The following is a 22,245-nucleotide window of genomic DNA, read 5'->3' on the forward strand; positions in this document are numbered from 1 at the left end:
ATACAACACTCTAGAAGGGATTCACACAAGCACTACCAGCAGTAACTAATATTGATGTAAGACTTCCAACTGGGACAAGCACATATAGGCTCCCCCTGGTTCTGTCAAGGGGGAAAATCCCTCTTGCTGCCTTGGGATCACCAGGACTCTGGTTAGGCTCTCAGCTGTGGTATGCTGGGAACACACTCCACAAGTCCATCTGCCAGAGGGCAAACCCTAGATCTGATTAAGTCCACTGCAGCAGCATCTAGCCCCTGGTTGGCAGCATCTGGGATCAGACTGATTAGGGAGCACCCCAGTGTACGTGACACCTGCCCTACCACGTTTATAGAGTTCTCAGTCAGGCCAGAAGGGACTCTTGTGTTCTGCTCATTCTTCCCAGTGGCAAAGTATAGGAAATGGCCAAGAGGAAACCATTTTTATTTTCATTTTAGGAAACAATTCACCCACATGATGAGTGCTTCACATAGATTTGATGTGTCACTGGCTTATCACCAAAAATCAGAGTAATTTAATCTTTGCTTAATACTATTTCTTGCTTTCCTTGTTTTTGAGTAGCACTATCTACCGGGCTCAAGCTGTGTACTTGGCAGCAGAACTCCTGGGTTCCATTTGTCGCTGTAAGAAACCGTTTGGCCTAGTGATACGAATGGGAGACTTTTATGCTGACTCATTCTGTCACCTTAGCCAAGTCATCGCCTCTCTCAGTGCTTCACGTTCCTCATCCATAAACGGACACAACGTCCTGAACTTCCACAACATGAAAAGTCACCATTTACCAAGATACCACACTGCAATTAGCATATTATTTCCTGTTCTAAGGATAGAGGAAAGCTGTAATTACCTCAAGCACTCTCCATTGTGAGGAAGGGGGAGAATGGACTCTCTTAAATAATGACATTTTGATTAATTGATTAAAATAAATCCTTATGAAGTATGGAAAGTCTGGCTTTCCAACTGGAAAGGAAGTAAAACTGCAGCCAGTGCAGTTCCACGGAAAGAATACAGCTCCTCTCCAGAGCTGGGTCAGAAGCTGTTTCAGAGGAATTTATGAAGGCATTTTTATATGTGAAATGCAGAGCAGTGATGTGTGCGCCAGACAAATCCCATTACTTTCTGAGACCTTGAACACAGACCATCTATATCCTCAATGGTTGCCGCAGGGGCTTTCCCCCTTTTTATACGAAGAATTACCTCTACCTTTTAAAAAACTTATTTTTAAGACTCTCTTGACTTCAGAAATTCAACATAATCCATACTATTGAATTACGAAAGGAAAAGATTCCCTAACACTGCAACCCCTGGAGTTTAGCTAACTGGTGTCTCAGTCCAGCACTGCCCTACTTAGAAAGCAGGAAATAAATTAAGGCAGAGATGGGCCTGAATGAAAACCCTGGAGTCTGGATCGGGGTTTGTACTGCAACACATCATTGAGACACAAGGCCTGTGTCCAGTCACCTTGCACCAGTTCACTTCACTAGGGCTGCTCCTGATTTACAGCCACCTGCACGAGGTCATCAGAGTCAGGCCCACGAAATGTGGATCCACATCTAAGATTTGGCTCTGACTTTCTCTAGAGCTGCTGTCAATCTAGGGGACAAACCTCTGAAAATCCGTTTGGGGCTCATGTGCAAGGGCAGCACTTATCCTTCTCTGGTGTTGTGCAAGGACTTGTGAAACTCCACAGGTTTCTAGTTAGAGGAAACAGTCAAAAGCAATACTAGCTAGCTAGCAGGCAGAGTTTCATTTGGAATAATGACAAGAAACGCAATACCTTACACGAGTAGGGATAACTACTGTCATTTTCCCCTTGTGTGCCAGCCCCGCTACTGTATCGCCTTCTGATGAGCAACAGCTCCTGCTGCAAGTTGTAAGAGGGAACATTTATATTTTAAATCAGCCCTTTTGCTAACCGACAGACAGTCTACTGAAAATTACAGGTCAAAGAATTCATCCAGCGCCGCGGCCCGCGGCTTGTCTTGGTACCACCGGACCCGCGGTAGCGGGGCCAAACCGGCTGTGGCCGCGGAATTGAGAGTCGAGTTCCCCGACCAGCGAGGCCAGGACCAGCCCCGGCACCCGGCCTGAGCCAGGGCCCGTGGAGAGAGCTCGCCGCAAGGCGCGCGGGGCCCGAGCGGAAAGGCAGGAAATCCACCCTCCTGCCGCGGGCAGGCCCTGGGCAGGCCAGGCCGGGGGCCCGCGGGGCGCCGAGCGGCTCCCAGGCCGCAGCGCCGCAGCCGGAGCAGACCCAGCTCACGGGCCGCTCGCTGCCGCCCAGCTCTTGCCGGCAGGAAGCTGCCGGGCCTGTCGGGGAGCCGCTGCCGGGGGGCGGGGGAGAGTCCAGCCCTAAAACACCCTGGGAACCTGCGGGCACGGGGGCTGCGTGGGCGGATCCGGCCCCCGCTGCAGGAGGCAGCCCGGAGCCCGTCAGCGGCCCTGCACCCTGACCGCTCCCCGCCCCGGGGCTGCACTCCCGGGCTGGTGCCCCCCGGCCAGCGTCCCCGCGGCTCAGCGCCCCACCGAGCTGGGCTTTGCAGCGCGGCCCCTGCCGGACCCGACTCCCCGCCTTGTGCCCGGAACCAGCCCAGCCCCGCCACGGCAGCGCCCGGCCCGCGGGCTGCGATGCAGCCACCTCTGGGGCGGGGTCACTCCGCCGCTGGGCGCAACCGGGCTGGGCGCCGCCGAACTGCGGGACTGGGGCTCCGAGCCTGCCCCAACACAGGCGAGCCGGAGCCCCTGGCTGGCTCTTTTCTAACGCCCCGTGCCCCGGCCCGGGGTGGGGGCCTGCGGGCTGGGGAAGCTCTAACCCCCCCGGGCACCCAGCACCTGTTGCTAACTGCGCTCAAACTCCTCACTCAGCTCGCCCTGTCAGCTCGGTGATGAGGCGAACAGTGTCGGGAGGTTTAATCAGCGCGGAGACGGGTGTGGCGGCCCCGGGCTCTCGCCCAGCTGGGGTCAGATTCTGCCCTGGGGGGAGAGAGGAACGTTTTTGAGCTTTTCAACTTCAATCAGGAGGGGGGCAGCTTAGAGCTTGCTCAGCAAAGGCCCGGCGAGGCAGCTGTGCTGCTTGCAAAAGACTTGTTATTTGACTGATTTGTTGGTACGTATCTCACCAGGGCCAGGAATGCTTCTGAAATCTCCCCACATCTCGGTCTCTCTTGTACAACCCTGTGTAGACGATCAGTGGAGTCTGAGTTACAGCGCTCTAGATACAGAACATCATAGGCGGCCGGGACTTATCACTTCTCCCTCTGAATGTTTGAAAACATAAAGGCAATGTTGCACGGGTTATACCAACAGAGAGAGAGAGAGAAACACTGGCTTATTTTGTTTACAAAATGTAGACAAATATTCTGATGCAAAACACTTCTGAGTCAATGAGGGTGGGCAAAGCCAAGAAGCATTAATTCTTATTGGCAAAAACCAGTAATTCTGCTTATCCCCATATAAAACAGAGGGAGCCATCTGAAATATGATCATTCTCAAAATGCATTTTAACTATTATAAAGCAAAATTTCTGAAGTACTGTTTCTTATGTCTGTCACTATGGCAACCTGCTAGGTGCCAGTATGTCAGGAAACCTGCATTCTGACTGCTGCATCCCAAGTGTTTGTATCACTGCTAAGGAAGCATCATACCTGTCAAAGAAATAAGAGCACACACATCTAAAAGCTTCTTTCATTGTTAAAAGAAAATTAGCAACATTGCTGAACAGGCCTTTCACCACACCCAGTAAACAAACTGCTGTGTCTGGCAGCTAATTTGGAAGAGAAACGCACTTCTACCTTTTGGAAGAGTCAGATTTTATTGCTTCTTTAACTTATTCATGATTGTAGCCCTGAAGGATCAAAAAGAAGTGAACTGCCAGAATCTCACATCAAACGGCAAGAATTCCTACATGTGTATTTGTCTATATCAGTAATGAGAATTTCTTGATATTGAGACATTAAATGTGAAAATATGGAAAACAAATGACACAGGGAGTGTGAATAATTTCTCAGATAACTCAGATGATATACTTACATATTAATATTAGGTTTCAGAGTAGCAGCCATGTTAGTCCGTATTCGCAAAAAGAAAAGGAGGACTTGTGGCACCTCAGAGACTAACCAAATAACTAACTAAATTGGTTAGTCTCTAAGGTACCACAAGTACTCCTTTTATATTAATATTACAAATTTCTGAAATCACAAACATTCTGCCTGCCTGATATTTTATTATTTTTTGACATGACAAAGTTTCAAGACAAGTGTTGATTTTGTTTCAAATTGTAAATGCGTATCTTTTACTTGGGAAAATATCAGGGTGAGTTATTGGGAAATTAAATTATTCATTTTTCTTTTTCAGCTACTGACCAAAAATATTTTCCAAAAACACCTGAAGTTTCACAGTGAAAAAGGTGACACTTTATGTATTGTGGAAAGAGAGAAAATGAACAAATATCTTCAAATGAAGAGTCCCTTTCTCCCATGATTTCTTTGTGGATATTTATTTACAAATTCTTGTTAAATATTTTGCTTATGTGTTACAGGAAGTAAAATCCTTCAAGAAACAAGTTCAGACATTTGGCAGCAGCCAAGTATCTTGATCTGCAAATTAACTCAAGTTCTGTTGTCAGAGTGCTCAGAAGGATAAACATTTCTTGCATACTTATTGAAAACCACCTGCCACTCACCAGGGCCTGATCCAAAGCTTACTGAAATCAATAGGAGTCTTCCCATTGGCTTCAGTAAGGGGTTTGGAGCAGGCCCATATATAGGGCTCAGTTGGGGGGATCATGCACTTACTGAAGTCAATAGCAAACTTCCACTGATTCCAGCTGAAAGCATGAGCAGGACTTTATGGAATAACAGTGTGAAATTCTTGCACAGCAAGAAGATGATATGATTAGGGACCTGATTCTGCCCTTGTTATTCAGATAAAACTACTACTGAAGGCAATGAGTGAATAAGCCCCTCCCTGAATGTTCAACTTTGCCACCCTTTGCAGAATCTAATGACACTTCTACCTAGCACAGCTTCTCCATGTAAATCCTAGGGTATTCCTAACTCTACCACGCATTTCCATTCTTTGAAATAAAGCCAGTGGTCAGAGCTGAATATATCAGAAATCTGTCCCCCACACTGCCCTAATGGACTATGTGACTGTCTATGATATCATGCTTTCCTTCATTTTTATACTCTGTCAATAGCTGAAAACAAGTGATAATTATGAACATGACAGATTTGTAGGAGAAAACCAGGAAATGAGTGGAATAACTCAGCACTCTGTCTAGATTGGCAAATAAATCTCTGATCTTACTTTCTTAATGCACATGGTGCATTCAGGTCTCCAAGCACCACATTATTGTGTCACTACAACACTGGGCACTAGCTCTGGGTTCCTAATGCAATGAGACTTATTTCAGCACCAGTAGCCCTAGCTGCACACACTGATATGCTGATAAATCCTTCCCTTTGTATATTTTCATATTATACTGGACTTAGGTATGTTTATTTGCCTAAGGCTCCAAATGTGGGCCAAGGGTCTACCCACATGGATGCACCTGGAGGAACAGGGCCTAAAAGAGGACACCCCTCATTGGAAATGTCTTGAAGGTAAATTCTGTCTGAGGTTAATATAACTGCCGACCAAATGCCCAGTGGATGTCATCACCATGGCTTCACTGGGAACAATGGAAACATGCTGATTTTGACCAGCTGAGGATCTGGCCCAATAATGTTCACAATCCAGGCAGGCACCTTGATGCCCTGTAATAATAGTGATAATTACCAGTTTGCACCTGAGGCTAACATAGCTTCCTCCAAAGGCAGGTTACTGCTGGTACCATTATTTGTAAGGCTGAAGGGTAGAGATACAGATATTTTAGATGATTTGGGTAAGGTCTGACAGCGAGCCAGCAGCAGAGTCAGGAACAGAACCTGGGTCTCCTGGCTCCTGCTCCAGCCACTGCACAACACATGTCAAAATCAGAGGGTTTCATGGTGTGTGGGGATCCGTGGTGCTGGCTTAGCGGTTAAAATCAAATGGGTTATAATCTTAGCACTCCAAGCAAAGAGAAAAAGGTGTGGGCTGATGGCCTAAGCAGGTGACCAGGCACCAGGAACTCCTGGTCCCTAATCAGGGCACTATGATGCAATCTGTGACCTTGGACAAATCACAAAACCTCTCTCCCTCAGTTTTCCCCATCATAAAATGAGACAAGTTATGATGCACCTTCCCAGGGTGCTGTAAGGATTAATTTGTTAACCTTTGTAAGGAGTTTGGACAGATGGAAAGTCCAGTAGGAATGCTAATGAACACATCACAGCAAAACATGAGGAAGCTAATCTAATCATTGACATAATCAGAGCAGACTTCCATTTTAAACTCTAGCTATCTCTTACAGTTCTCAGCATCCAACATGAAAGCGTACTTAGTACTCACTAATACTGATATGGCGCGCTAAATGCCAACCAATTGGGTAGCAATTACAGACTCTTCCAATTGCAGGAGGAGAGCTGAGAACCATTTAATGGCAGAATGTCCCCCCCGCAGTTTGAATACAAATGACTGTGTGTGTTTGCCTTGCGTTTCACCAGGCAGCAAGATGGCAGGTATATAAGGTACAACCTTTACTTTATTTCACACCTGTTCTTCTTCAAAGGGAAAACAAATGGCCTATGGCAACTGAAGCAAGCCCCGGCTGCTCTCAGCTCCTTCAGGTCACAGGGCTTCAACTATGGACATGGCCTGTTCCTTTGAAGCAGTGTCTAGCTGCGACACATATAGTTGCTTCCTTCCCTTCATTGTGCTTGGAGCTGTTGTGTTGTAAATGCACTGCAGAAACAATATGGTGCCTTGATGGCAAATCTTCAGCAGAACTGAGAGGAGAGGGAAGGGCAGTCCAGCTCCCAAACAATGACATCTCAGAACCATGCATTCCTCCCAGAGGAGGTGATTTTTTTTAACCAGTTTCAGATTTCTAGAGTTTGAATATCCATTAGAGGCAGCTTTAAAACAGGGTATCATTTTCTTATAAGGACCCATTTAACTATGTATCTGCTGTGTAATTAGAGAGTGCCAACAGTGATGGTGCCTGGTGAGCTTTTGACTGTTATTTTCAACAGAAGATAAAACAGTAGCACAATAAGTCCCCTGAATTTCATGTTAAGAAATAAGTTGTCCATCTGAATCTCTGAGCTCTTAGAACTGGGATTTCATCTTTGCCTGTTACAGCTGAGGAATGAAGGAAAACGTTCTAAGATATGGTCAAGGAAGTGAAGCGAGGTTCTCTCAGAGCCATGTAATCTGGGGATGGAGACAGAATCAAAAGACCAAGGCAATGGGAAATTAAGGCCAAGGCAGGTCAGCTCGTACATTATTACCAGCCTAAATTTCAAGGGAAACTGGGGTATGATACACTTGATGAAAGCCAGTCAGAGCCTCACATACCACATCACAAAGCTATCAGTACATAAAGGGATGAACTTTTTATTAACTGCTTCATGCCAACTGCAGATAAAAACCTAACATTAGTTCTGGGGGGGTCGCACTTTAAACTCTTGCATTCTCTCTCTCTTCCTTTTTATCTTTTCCCACTTTTCTAGGAATGTCTCATCATATAGAAATGATGACTATCTCTAGAATTTCAGGAGTTACCAATAACAATAATAAATAATAGATGTCTGAAGACATGGCATAAAACCAGAGCATAAAATCCAAATCTGAAACATCTGCCAGTGGCACTGAGCACTAGCACAGCAACACACATGTGGGAATTGGGAATACACTCTGACATTTGTGGTTATACTTGTATGAATCCCCCTTAATATATTTACAGCAAAATCCTTCATCTAGTAAAGATGAAGACAAAAATCCCAGTATCAGTCTCTATTAGCCTGGTGTGTTCACTCCATGGCCCGACATTCTGATAGAGCTAAATATTCTGATGAATAATCACTGCTCTTCTCCCTAGAGTGCCAGGATTCAATCCTTCCTCCTCCCATCAAAATAGTTAGTTGAATAAATTGCCTCCTCTAAGAAGAGCCATTTCCCACACCCTTGTATAAGTCCATGTGGTAGTCTGGTGTCAAAACAAAACCTACTGTATAAACTCCCCAGTTTTGTTTAAATTTAAAGGAGTCATATTTCCTCCTTCCTCGGGTGGTACCTCTGAAGAGTTTCCCTAGGGCCTTTGCAGATATGCTGAGGGAGAAGGTGAACTTTTGATTAGATCTGAAAGTGAATAGCAGTGGCAACGAGAATACCAAAACCAGTGTCTCCCCAGGGCACATGGGCCAATAAACTCTGCTGACTCCTTGGAGGACATTTTCTATCACAATGCAGTTTGCTCTAACTTTTGCCAAAGAGAGGCAAGCTATCTTCCCCAGCTCTGAGGTCAGACACAGAGCTGAAAGTGACAGTAATGCTACTGGGCTTCTTTTCTGATTTCCTAGAGACTCTTCTACCACCGAGTTTTTTCACAGCTCAGCCCCTAGTTCATGTTAACAAACTATTTCAAACTTAACCCAACTTTGTGTGTTAATCTGAATGTGTATTCAAGTCTCACTCAGAAATTTCAGAGTCTGAGTGGTCACTAATAGGATGACACATTCCATTGTGTAGATCCATAACAGGAATGGGCTTAACCATATTTTGTCTCATTCACTGCCTATGCTATGCAGCCAGGGATCCTGATGCTGCAGATGTACATTAGAAGTTCACACTACTACCGCCCTGTTTTGTGAAACTGGCCACTGTGTTTTGGTGCTGATATAGCACTCAGAAGGCTGTTTGTTAGGGATGAGCTAACTGACCTGGGTTACACATTGACCAGCGTGGAGCAAAGCATTGTGGGCAACAATTTGCACAAATCTGAACCCAAAACTTTTAAGAAGTTTCAAAAGAATCAGGTTCAAACTATTCTATTGCTTCAGGTGGTTTGCTCTCATCCCCATCATTTGACTGTTAACAACATTCAAAGCTATCGTGCTGTGCATTAGCTAGCCGCAGTAATCACCTGGTCCTATTACTAATATACACTGATTCTCCCTCCTCAGTCCTCCTATTGCTTATTACTCACTTGTCTTCTATTAAACTGTAAGCTCTTCAGGGAAGGGTCATGTCCGCCTAAGAGTGTGCAGGGCCCAGCATAATGTAGCCCTGATCCTGGCTGGGGTCTCTAGGTGCTCCTGCAATACAAATCAATAAAAAAGAAGAAGAAAAAGAACATTGCTTCCTGATTTACCTGCAATTGTAAGTGGATACAGTGCATGGATAAAATTCCCTTGTCTGCAGAGGGCCAGCCTGTGCAATGTTTAAATCCTACCTAAGCTCAGAGACGAGAGTTGGTCAAAAAAATTCTTCAAATCATTTTTTATCTAAACATGATTTTGGGTTTGGAGTTTTTTGGAGAAAACAGAATTTTTAATTTTGGTTGAAATTTTAAATTTTTCAGTGAAGAAACAGAAATGGATTTTTTTTCAGTAAAATAATTCAGTTTTCAGTAGAAATGGTCAGGTTTTGTTAAGCATTTCATTTTTCAGTATATATTTTTGGGCCTTTTTAGTTTCTAAAAATTGAAAAGTTTTACTGAAAAAATGTGATGATTGATGAGGATTTACTGAAAGGAGTTTGTGAAAACCAAACATTTTTGGCTTTGCAGTGGGAGTGTTGAAAAGAAAAACAATTTGCACAGGAAATTTTTAAAACATTTCAAAATGTCCTGTGAAAAATAACTGCCTTGTACTGACCTCCTCAGAGAGACGAAATTTCACTGCAGCAGGGTGAATATCACCCACTAGGTGCAACCTACATGAAGCCAGGAAATTCAAGAAGTTTCACAAGAAAGCCTGACCTCATGGGAGGTCCAGCCCAATCCCCTGACCAAAGTGGCTCAGAATGATTCAGACAAGCACCTGAACTTATGAATATTTATTTGAACCTCCAAACCTTTTGAGGTTTACACACACTTCATCACTTTGGAGCTGTAAACAGTACACAAGCCAGACAGGAAGAAATAGCTGAGTTAGAGCAAAGACCACCAATGTATTTTCAGTTAGCAGCTATCACTTTTCTCCAAAACATTGTGAAAAGTTCCTACTCGCCAGCCAAAAAGAGCCTTTTGCTTAAGGCCCTGTATTGCACAAATCCAGCAAAAGACTTCACATTTGCCCAGATTGTTTTAAATGTGGGGCTACTTGGGCAGCTCATAAGACATTTACTGACAACATATCAATAAGATGTAGATGTGCTGATTGCTAAAAACTCTCCTCCTGATAATCCCCCAATTACTTTTCATTTCTCTGTCCTCCTCCTCCCCAGATCAGTTTCCTTATAGTGGGTAACATGAAATGTTTGCCATGCTCTATTGCAGCTCCTCCTGTTCTCCTACACATCACTTGACATGATAATTATTTTTTGCAGAGCTCCCATTCTAATACACACCTTTGTAATGGCATCTAAGTTTGAAATTCAGATGCGTTAATTTTAGGGAGTAGTTGAAACTGGGACAAGGCCAATTAACCTTACAAATATTGTTTGCTCCATTAAATATAAATACCTTATTTGGATGATACAGGATTACCAGTTCTTCAATATAAAAAGTTCTGACACTGGAAGAATCTGGGCATGCAGTCTGCACAGAAACGGTTGCTTCTGACACAATGCCCTTGCAATGCTTTTTTATTGTCTTTTCTGCTCTGTAAAGCTCATTTTCCTTTGAGAATTTAATGTGTGGGTTACAGTGGAGATTGAATAAATCAGTAAAGAGTTTGGTTTTTCTAAATGTCATGTTGAGTAATGTTGGATCCAATGCTACGATTTAGTTTCTTTCATCTATTTTTGTTTCATTTAATCTTTAAGTATTAGCTCCAATAGATTTCTGCATATTCATCCATCCTGGCTTACTTTACATTTTGTCCACCCAAATTTGAAAGTACTTCAAGGTTTGGAAGAGACAAAGAGGAACCACTGGGCAAGTCTGGCATTGCCGGTTATAACCCACACAAAACATCCAGCCCAGGATTTCTGAAGGAGGCTCTGGATGAATTTGGGGAGCTACAGAATGGTGGCAAGAGGTTCCCATTAAAATGGACAAACCAGTGTCAATAAAGTAGCGGACCTGAACTGCCAGAATCCTGAACCTTTCTCCAAAGTTCAAACTAAACCCTGCTTTTAAGTTTTCACACTCTGTGGGATTCCTCGTTTCAGCTGGGAATGAAAGCATCGTGATATCAGTAAAATAAATCTGCTCCCACAAGATTCACAGTGTAATTCCAAACTAAAGAGATTTCAATTAGTGTTTTAATTGAAGGTGCTCATCTGAACCTGAACGAACTTTACACTAAGAGTCACTAATGAATGCAACCTTATGAAAGGTGAGATACAATATCTCAACAGACAGCAGGGAGTCTGCTTTAATGACAACCCTTTTTATCTTCTCAGAATGACTAGGGCATGGCCTGCAGGTACGGAGCAGTGAGGATAAGCAGACAAGTTGCTCAGGAAATGCTTGTGGAACATGTCACTCTCCGGTACACATTTAGTAAGAGGTAGGCCATTCAGAATCCCTAGGCAGCAGGTAACTTGGCCATTAGCAGCTTGGTCACTTGCAGCAGAAACACTGGTGGGACCCAAGACTTGGTCAGTACCATTAGAACTATTCTGGTGATAAAAAGGCAAAACAGCTTGTGAAAGCAGCAAGCAAGCAGCACCGAAGGGGATTCCAGTGAGAAAAAAAGACAATAAGCAAGAACAAGAACACGTAGCATGTTTGCGCCACAGGTAAAACGGTGAGGAACACTAGTGGTAGAACAGAGTGCCTGGGGATTCGTCTCTGAATCATTTCTGGCTGAAAATGCAATAGGCCTATACTTACTCAGCAGATAGACACTATTCCTTTCTGATCTGGGCTAGTCCACGGGAGTCATTAAACCCACTACTTGATTGCTCAATGAACCCCAGCTCTGCTAGTAGGGGCAGGATGTCAGTGGAGAAGCCTCAACCTCCCCCAGTTGATATGACAAAACATACACTGATTCCCTTCAGGACACAGTGAAAAGCTTTCTCTTTTTGCCTGAGGATTAATTATAGTTAAATCTATGGAGGAGTTCATGACAGCTGCTATTTTTCTGTATATTGTCCCTGGAACTTGAGATTTGATGGTAGGACCATTTTTATAAATCTATCAATAAATCTATAAAATGTGATATACTGTAGATATACAGAAATCCAGCAAGGCAGACATGTACTATTAGGGCATATGAGACTGTTCCTGTAAAATACAGACCTCTGTTACACACCTAATTCTGTACTGTATATATTGGCTCCTCTGTTCTTAGCTGCATCCTTGCCTTCACATACTGAACACTGGTATTCCTGCCAATCAAAGTGTTGGGTCTTTATTTCTTTTCTACGTGCAATAAAGAAAAATGGATCTGATGTATAAATCCTATTGATCTAGCCTCTGAAGCCTCACTTGTGCAAATATTTCAGATTAGAACTTTCATTTCATTAGGCAAGTCAGCCTTGAATAATGTTGCAGGTACATGCGCTACATCCAGTGATGGTGACGGGGTCCCTGGATAGGGTTAGTTGTGATGATCTATCTGTAATGTTTGTGGACCCAGCTCTGTGAGCTCATTGATATCGTGACACATTTGCAGAGCTTCAGTAGGGGGCACCCTTGTGTTCTTGAAGAAGAACCAGGCCCCCTTCCACAAGCAAAGCGGGTGATCCGTGCACAGAGGATCTCTCCCCATATGGCCTGAGAAGGCCCAGCTGGCCCTTTTTCTCTACCTTGCAAACATTAGAGAAGCAAAAACCTGCAGAAGCAGCAAATTGGTGGCAAGACTGAAGTGTCCCAGCCCTGGCTGGTTGGGAAAGCTGGGAAATTCACCCTTGCTGAGGGGCCCAAAATCTCCACTCTACAAACAGCTACTATCCCTCTATTGATCTCATGGGAAACACAATGGTGCTATCTGGGAGCGAGCCGAACCTAGGAGCTCAGCCCGCAACAGCATGATGTGCTCCTTCCCTTTTACCTGTCTTGGACGTTTCTCCACTGATTTTAATTAAAGTTTTGTTCAGCTGTGCTCACTTGGAACAATGATGCGTGCGTGCATGCATGCATGTGTGTGTGTGTGTATATATGGGTGCATGCGTGTGTGTGTATTGGTGAATGCATGTGTGCATGTATATATAGTCATATATAATATGATGGATTTTTTTCAAACTCTCCCGGAGCTGATGTTCACGTCTCACCGCCCCATATATCTTTGCATCCAGGCAATTTTTAAAGTACATCAGCACAAATGTAATTACGATTCTACACAATGACATCTCCATTTGTAGGGAATAACTTAGGGATGTTAGGTTTCAGAGTAGCAAAAAAAGGAATAGAAATGCTGTTAAAGCCTGTAACTAGCAGGAGACAAAGAGAAGCCCTTGCTATTCTAACTTAAGTGCTCCCCAAAAACTGGAAAAGCCAAACATTAAAAGTAGCAAACCAGACATTTTTCAAGCTGGGAAATTCACCATTTTTCAAGGTAAACATCTAAGATGTTTTTCTTTAAGCTGCAGTTACTCATTTTATGGATACAGGATTCAGTTCCTACAACTACAGTAGTTTCACACAGCTAGAGATCCAGCTACGGATTTGGAGAAGCGCAGGCAACAGATATAAAGAGAGACCAGGGCTGAGAGAGAAATGTAGGAAGAATTGCTTGTAACAGAAAAATCTTCTTTGTCAAGGCAGCCCATAAATAAGAAAGAAGAGTAGAATTTACAGAGCAGGCTTAATGTATCCAGCTACTAGGATAGCCACATTTGTTTGGACCCATTCCTGGAGGTTTCATCACATGACATAATCTTTAATTCAAAATTAATCTTTAATTCCTGGAGACTTCAGGACAATCCTGGAGGGTTGGCAACCCTACCAGCTACTTTCTGTTCTTAACCCCAAAATACAGGTGACAAATAATTTTAGTAGAAACAGAAGAACGAATCATTCCATCTTATGGCATGTGCCTACATAACTATTAAATAACGTAATACCTCCCTCCTCCCCCTTATGTGGTCTCTCAACACTGAGAGAACCAGCCAATGGCTTGAGTTCAGTGGTTTCAGGATCAGGCCCAACAGGTTCAGACCCTTCCTTTCTGTGTCACGACCCATTCAAATACAGCCCACCTCACCAGTGACCCATCTGTTGGCTGTGTGCTGATGGGTGTTGCCAGTCCAGCTCCCACTGAATGAGTGTCCATGTCAGATGTGATGCACACCCTCGATCTCCATTCTTTTCCTGCTGCAAGCAAAGGCGCTTGTGGCATAGATTCTGCGAGCAGGAGCAGACCTCCTTGCTGTCAGTCTTAGGAGAGAAACCAAGGAGTAAATGGTCATAGACAATGAAGTCTCCTCTGCCTCATTCTAGAACTAGTTCATCCAGGACAGGGTTGAGGCACAGCAGTGAGGTGTGCTGGAGGAAGCTTTAGCTATTGCTGTCCATAATGTACAACTTAAATGGATAAACTGGAGGTCTTTGGTCTCCACGGCTGTCAGTCAGTTCATGACCACTAAGTCCTAAGGTACAAGCCTATCAAACACAATGTAGGTTGCATACAAAACACTTGTTGGGGTGTCACCCAGACTTTGCTTGTTTCATCACATAAATATAAATGGATAGACAGATACTAGAGAGAGACAAGGTGGGGGAGGTAATATCTTTTACTGGACCAACTTCTGCTGGTGAGAGAGACAAGCTTTTGAGCCACACAGAGCTCTATGAAAGCTCGAAAGCATGTCTCTCTCACCAACAGAAGTTGGTCCAATAAAAGAGATCGGTCACAATCAGTCACCAGTTTTAAAAATTAATGAAAAAAATGGTCAAATGATTTATAATAAATGGGATGGAACCATCAGCTGGCCGTGGGCATTCCACAAGCAGAAAAAGAGGCCATGTTCATGTGATAAATAATTTTTGTGTTGACTCACCCAGTATACACAAAAATAAAGCCCAGATACCCAGCCACCACCCAGGTTAGTCTGTGCCTTGGTAATTTCAGTTGGTGCTCTCCCCGTGCTGTGGTATTTCATTAGCAAAATCAATTAGATAGGTGTGTTGTTATTATTTATCTGAGCAGAACAGCAATAACTGCTTAGATCAAGCGTCAACATTTTTTTTCTACTACCTTATAAATGAGTTGGGCCCCAGAATTAGGCTAGGGAATTCCATTGTTCAAAAAGTGAATTAGCCAGGGATACTAATGAACAGGAAAAAATAATTCTGTTTACTAGTACTACATGTAAGTACTAGGGAGGGATCACTTGATGATTACCTGTTCTGTTCATTCCCTCTGGGGCACCTGGCATTGGCTACTGTTGGAAGACAGGATACTGGGCTAGATGGACCTTTGGTCTGATCCAGTTTAGCCGTTCTTATGTTTTGATGATTTTCTAGCAACATCCTTTTGGCAATACCATAGAGGCGAAACCATCTAGTTTTGAATTGTATGGACACCCTTTTGTCCAAGATTCTCAATGTAAGCAAACAAATTATAAAATGTACCAGCTACAATCTTCACCATTTGCTTTAGAAAAGAAGTATCACAATAAACTCATTCTGGCAATCATTACTTGAATTAAAAGGCCCATTTATGCATTAAAATCAACTTTCCTACCAGCTACACATGCAACTGTATTAGTATAAACTACTTTTCAAAGAAAATGCAAATATTTCCTACTTAAAGATGTATTTGCAAACAGTAGCACATTGACATCAGTTCAAGTACAGAACTAAGGGGCCAATCCAGAACCCCACTGACACCTGAGGCAGGCCAGCTTGCATGAGTAAGGGTGCAGAATCAGGCCCTAAAATAGCATCTGCACCTGGATTTAGAGATGATGCATTTCTTAAAGATGGCTGAGTATTCTGACAAAGAAAAAGACAATGAGAAAAATCCTTCCAGTGATTGCTAGCTGATATTTATCAAAGGCTTTGGCATGAATATGGTGCTGGTGATGGTGGAAGGTTTTAGCTGTTTTATGTCTCAGCAATAGTTTAAACAATAACGTTCATATCACAGAATGGTGTAGATAATATCTGCAATAAAACTGGGTCTTTTATGTTCAGAAGCAGACAAAGCCAGGAGAGCACATTGATAAATGAAGCTGAACCTTTCTATTTCGTTGTGGTGGAGCTCCCTCTAGCTTATGGCATTAAACTTGTATCTGTAAATCATATTTGCTTAGACCCATCTCTCCACTTTCAGAGTAGAAAAGGCTTCAGATTCTTAATTCTTAAAAGCGTTTGTGACATTTATAATCCAGCTGACTAAAATCCTGAAGACCCAGTTGCTGGCTGGGTGGCATCAGCAGGTCTGAGGATAATAAATTTCACACTTTTAAAAGGGCAGTATAGGGGAAAATTCAGGGGATGTGAGTATCACTAGCAGCACTTTCTGCCTTTTCCAGCTTTACGACCGTCCATCAATATTCAAGGGGAAGATGAATACAGTTCTACGCACTTAGCTGAAAGAATTGGCCTGCCTGGACTGGAAATGCCAGGCAATAGAGTTAATGTCCAAGCCATGTCCATTTTATAACGTAAATTCATTTGTAAAAGTACAATAACACACTGAATAAATAAATTAGTTTATGAATCCCAATTCAGGATAAATGTATATAATCAAGTGGGGGAGCTGTTATTTCTGAGGAGCAAGTTGTGAAAGGTGACTAAGAAAGATCACATTAGGCGTGAAATGTCTGGCTAACAATCAGATAAGAAACCACCTTCATTTCCCTTGTTTAGAATACAGATATTCATGGGTTTAATTCCAGAGTCCATACAGCAGCCTATCTATAGGATCCTGTCACTGTTCAAGTCGAAACTAATGATGGTAAATATTAACTATACCTTTAAAAACTGCTGATTTAATGGTGTGTTATGGAAACAATGTTTTGCTGAAATGCTAATTTGGGGAGATTAAGAAGACATTTCTGAAGAATAATATCCCAGATCTGATGTGAAGCTTAAATAACCAGTGAAATGATAAGCAGGCAAGAGCTACAGGAGAAGAGTTAATTAAAAATCTCCAAGGCAACTTATATTCCTTTGTCACAAAATAAATGCCATGCTAGAGATACAGTACCTGTAAACTGAAAAATCACCAGCTGTCCTAGCTAGCCAGAGAGCTAAAAAGGATTTACAGTCTTGCAGTGTCTTAAATATTCTATGTTTTAAATGCATTTGGGCACATTTGTTCGTAAATATTGCTTTCTGAATTTTCTATTTATCTTCAGAGTCACCCAACTAGCATAATCTCCATAGTCGTCGGTACTGCACAGTTAAAATAAAGTTTACTTGCATAATTATTTAAAATTAACAACAAAAATAACCTTATTGCAGAGTTTGGAGAATCTGAATCAGTAGAAATGAATATTAAATTCAGAATGCAGAATGAAAGACAAAATAAATTATTTATGAGCCCAGTCTGAGAAATTAAAACCTGCTGGAAAATGCACCTATAAAAATCTTTAGAACTGAAAATATCATTATTTTACAGCTCTTTTTGATGAATTATTTCTCATGAAATTACAGCATGAGACTTCTGGCTGAGCATGGTTTAAAAGGAATTGTTTCTTTTGCTTAGATGTGATCCTGAGATTTTAGAAACTTATTACACTGTAAACTGACTAATTAGAAGACATAACCTGCTGTCAGAGACAAAACTACACATGTATTTAGAGCTATGATTACCAAATAGCTATTTACTGAAGCTTACTATTTATTAACTAGTGCAAAGTCATAAATCAAATTGCATTTGAATATGTTTTTGAGAAGTGAAAACTGAATAATCTCCTTATTATCAATGTAAAGCTAGCAGGAGATTTCTAAATTCAGTTATTTTGTTCCAGTAGCTTAGGTTTACATGGCACTTTACATAACACATAGTTTAGACAGGTCCCACTCCCTAGGAGCTTACAGTCTAAACTGGACCGTCTAAATGTAATTACTGATGAGGCATGAGTGTAGAAGCAGATAGCGTCATAGTTGATCAGGGATGGAAAGTTAACGGAAATAAGTGCGTTTTAAGGTGGAATTTCACCAATGTTCTGAGTACACTTTGTGCTGTGATAGTGCAAGTGATCCTGTCTACAGGATCTGAAAGAGACCATATCACAAAGACCTCATTTGATTTATTGCTCAAACTCAATATTAAAAAATTATTGCTCCTGAATAATCAATTGTCACAGCCCCACATCCAGTTGAACAAGCTCTTTGTATAAAAATCTCTCAAATGCATTTCTGCTGCATTCTCAACCCAGACTGTGTCATTTAAAACAATTATTTTAAATATGCCACATTTGGGTTCAGTTTGAATCTTTGCCATCCGTGATAATCCAGGAGAATGCTCTGAAAGTGGAGCACCTTGTCTGCATATGATCAAGTCAGACTCTTACCCGCTTTCCCTTTTAAGTGTAACATACAAACAATACATAAAGCTGAGTAACGATCATAGTGGATAAATATAAAATGAGTCTGAAATTTATTTTAGCAATTCAAATAGAACCTTGAGTGAAAATAAATGATTGTTCCTATTAACAATGTGACTAGGGCCTTTTTTCATTAAATGTAGTAATAGTGAGGACCCTGTTCCTTAAATAAAATAAAATAATTATTATGGATCAAGTCTGCAGTAATTTCCACTTCCTCCATGCTAGCCTTTCTTCTAAGAAGTTATCTTAATTACAACAGGAATCTTTTTCATGCATTAAATCCTGAAAACAAATCTTATTTCAAACAAACTTATTTCAAACAATAATAATTTTAATAAAATATAAATAATTCAGTTATACACTTTGAATACATAAAATAAAATACAATTTAAAACACCCACAAACTCCTAGCAACAGAAGCGAAACCCAAGTGTATTGGTGCAGTATGGTATGGAGTGTTTGCCTTCAGTATAATTATATACTTTGCAGATACCCTAACTCTGAATTCTTGCTGCAATAAACATTCATTGCAGACGTCCTGATTAGGCAAACAATTCATTTACTTTGCATGCTGTGTGGAATGGGGAAACTCTCTCCATACATATTTAGCTAAGTGGAATTCTTTGAGAGTGTCAACAAACATGTGGATAAGGATGATCCAGTAGCTATTGTGTACTTGGACTTTCAGAAAACCTTTGACAAGGTCCTTCACCAAAGGTTCTTAAGCAAAGTAGGCAGTCATGGAATAAGAGGGAAGGTCCTCTCTTGGATCAGTAATTTGTTAAAAGATAGGAAACAAGGGGTAGGAATAAATGGCAATGTTTTACAGTGGAGAGAGGTAAATAGCGGTATCCTCCGAGGAGCTGTACCTGGTACCTATGGTGTTTAACATACTCATAAATGATCCAGAAAAAGGGGTAAACAGTGAGGTGGCAAAATTTGCAGATGATACAAAACTACTCAAGAGAGTTAAGGCCAAAGCTGACTTAGAGGCGTTACAAAACTGGGTGGCTGGGCAACAAGATGGTAGATGAAAATTAATGTTGATAAACGCAAAGTAATGCACATTGCAAAACATAAGCACAACTATACATATAAAATCATGGGGTCTAAATTAGCTATTACCACTCAAGAAAGAGATCTTGGCATCATTATGGATAGCTCTCTGAAAACACCTGCTCAATGTCCAGCAGCAGTCAAAAAAGCGAACAGAACATTAGAAACCATTAGGAAAGGGATAGATAATAAGACAGACAATATCATATTGCCTCTATATAAATCCATGGTACGCCCACATCTTGAATACTGCATGAAGCTCTGGTCGTCCCATCTCAAAAAAAGATATATTAGAATTGAAAAAGTACAGAGATGGGTAACAAAAATAATTAGGGGTATGGAACAGCTTCCATCTGAGGAGAGATTTAAACAACTGGGAGTGTTCAGCTTTATAAAGAGATGACCAAGGGGGAATATGATGGAGGTCTATAAAATTATAAATGAAATTAATAGGGAGCAGGATTAAAACAAACATAAGGAAGTATTTCTTCACATAACACACAGTCAACCTGTGGAACTCATTGCCGGGGATATTGTGAAGGCCAAAAGTATAACTAAGTTAAAAAAAGAATTAGAAAAGTTCCTGGAGAAGAGATCCATCAATGGCTACTAGCCATGATAGTCAAGGACGGAACCCCATGCTCTGAGTGTCCCTAAACCTCTTACTGCCAGAAGCTCGAACTGGACAACAGGGGATGGATCACTCGATAATTGCCCTGTCCTCTTTATCCCTCGTAAGCATCTGGCATTGATCTGCTGTCAGAAGAGAGGATCCTGGGTTAAATGGACCATTGGTCTGATCCAGTATGGCCATTCTTACGTTTATTTTATTGAGAGTAAACAGTGATGTGTATATCAGAAAATTAGCACATAAGGGTGATAATAAAGTCCAAAAATGTTGCAGCTAATAGTAAAGTGATGTGCATGAGAGCCTCTTAACACCATGCAGATGCATTTATTCATTTGAGTTTTTTACACTCAACATAGGTTATTCACACTGGAATTTATATTTTGCATTTCATTATAAAACTGATCTTTTTTGTGCATAAAACAAAAGACGTCATTATGAAAGCATTCTCACGCCTAATCAGTCTTAGGTAATTGACTTATAGAAAGGTAATTGTTCTTATAGAAAGTAACTATTGCTTTATATAATATTTTCATTACAAGGCTTTCTCCTTTTTTAATACTCTGTCAGTACAAACCTGAAATTCTCTGGTTCATAATATAGGTTGATTTCATCATTACAAACACACTATTACTGTGATTGAAAATGCTATGTGGAAATGCAAATTGTATTTATTGCTGCTGTATTCTGCAAGCACTTTATGTGATAGGAAGTGTTTTCTGTAGCTCTGTGACATGTGAGAGAATTCCAGAGAGCAGTGAAAAGGAATCAAGCAAATTGAAGGGCTCAGAACACTGGGTAATGAAAGGAATTTACCTGGGCAGAGACTTCGATTCTCACTCATGCTCTCTCCAATTTTTCTGCTTTACATGTCATTTTATGTATAGAATTAATAAACTGCATTTGACTTTCCAGATGAAATTATCCCTTAACTTCATCACTAACATTCTTAAAGACTCCACTTGGGCAAATGTTTCTTACTTTAATATTGCTCAGAAGATAAAACAAATCTGGGCAGTACTTGGTATTTGAGCAGGAAGAACTTACCTGAGCACAGTCCATCAAAAATATTACTCAGAGGTCAAATGAAACACACACACAAATGTGTGTGCAAACAACAGGAGAGAGGAAACCCAAAAACTCCCCATGAAGTCAAAGGCAAAACTCCCATTTCCTTCAGTACAAGATGGAGTGGCTGCTTTTTAATACTCCAGACTCCTCTCTGCTTATCCTCCCTCTTCATATTTTATCGATTGTAAATAAGGATAAACTGTAACCAATTCAAGTAAAGAATAAGAATCTTTCTTTGGCTCCATTAGCAATTTGCCTCTCATTCGTAAATAATTGCCTAATATAACTTTTTAAATTCAAGTTGAGTGCAGTAAAAGAACAGGGATTGCCAGACTGGATAAGACCAGGGGTGCAACTACTCTACCATCCTGTATCTGACAGAAGAAGGTGCAAGAAACGCCCTAATGAAGAATTGTGAAATAACCTGCCCCAGGGAAAGTTTCTGCCTATCCCTCGGCAATTAGTGTTTGGCTTACAGTATTTTTATCCTTTGTAAAAAACATTGCTCATTTTGTTTAATGTAACTCTGAATGTTCCAATTTCCCTTACAATTGTCTAATCCACCTCTGAATCCTGCTAAACCTCTGCTTTCAATGATATCTGTTAGCCATGAGTTCCCCATGTCAGTTATGTGTTGTGTAAAAAAGTAGCTCCTTTTATCCATTTTCAATTTTTTGCCTTTAATTTCATTGAACCTCTCCTTATTCTTATTGAGGGGAAGGGCAAAGGATTTATCTTCCTTAGACAATTCGTTTCTTCAGACACCTCTCTCAAGTCCCTCTTATTCATCTCTTCTCTAAACTGAACAGTCCCCAACTTTTCAGTCTCTCCTCATCAGGAGAACCCTTCCAGCCCCTCAGCATTTTCATTGCTAGACCTATTTAGACACAGTGTGAGCAGTGTGGCTTACACAAAATGATATGCAGATTTCTCCCTCCCTCCTGGGTGCAGTGAATTCCCTGCCCTTCTTTTGGCTGTGGTGGAGAGACATGATGAGAAGAAACTTGGCAGAA

General features: G+C 41.6%; 1 long non-coding RNA gene across 1 annotated transcript in view; it reads right to left on the bottom strand.

Annotated features, from left to right (window-relative positions):
- Positions 1-4,597: 4,597 nt before the first annotated feature.
- Positions 4,598-22,245, bottom strand: part of LOC114019749 — a 218,544-nt gene continuing 200,896 nt past the window's right edge. The window contains exons 5-6 of the long non-coding RNA XR_006286183.1: positions 9,065-9,173; positions 4,598-6,863 (exon numbers count right to left, since the gene is read on the bottom strand). This is a non-coding gene — a long non-coding RNA (uncharacterized LOC114019749). The remainder of the gene's footprint in view (positions 6,864-9,064; positions 9,174-22,245) is intronic.

This window comes from Chelonia mydas, chromosome 16 (assembly GCF_015237465.2).
Source record: "Chelonia mydas isolate rCheMyd1 chromosome 16, rCheMyd1.pri.v2, whole genome shotgun sequence".
Lineage (NCBI taxonomy): Eukaryota > Metazoa > Chordata > Testudines > Cheloniidae > Chelonia > Chelonia mydas.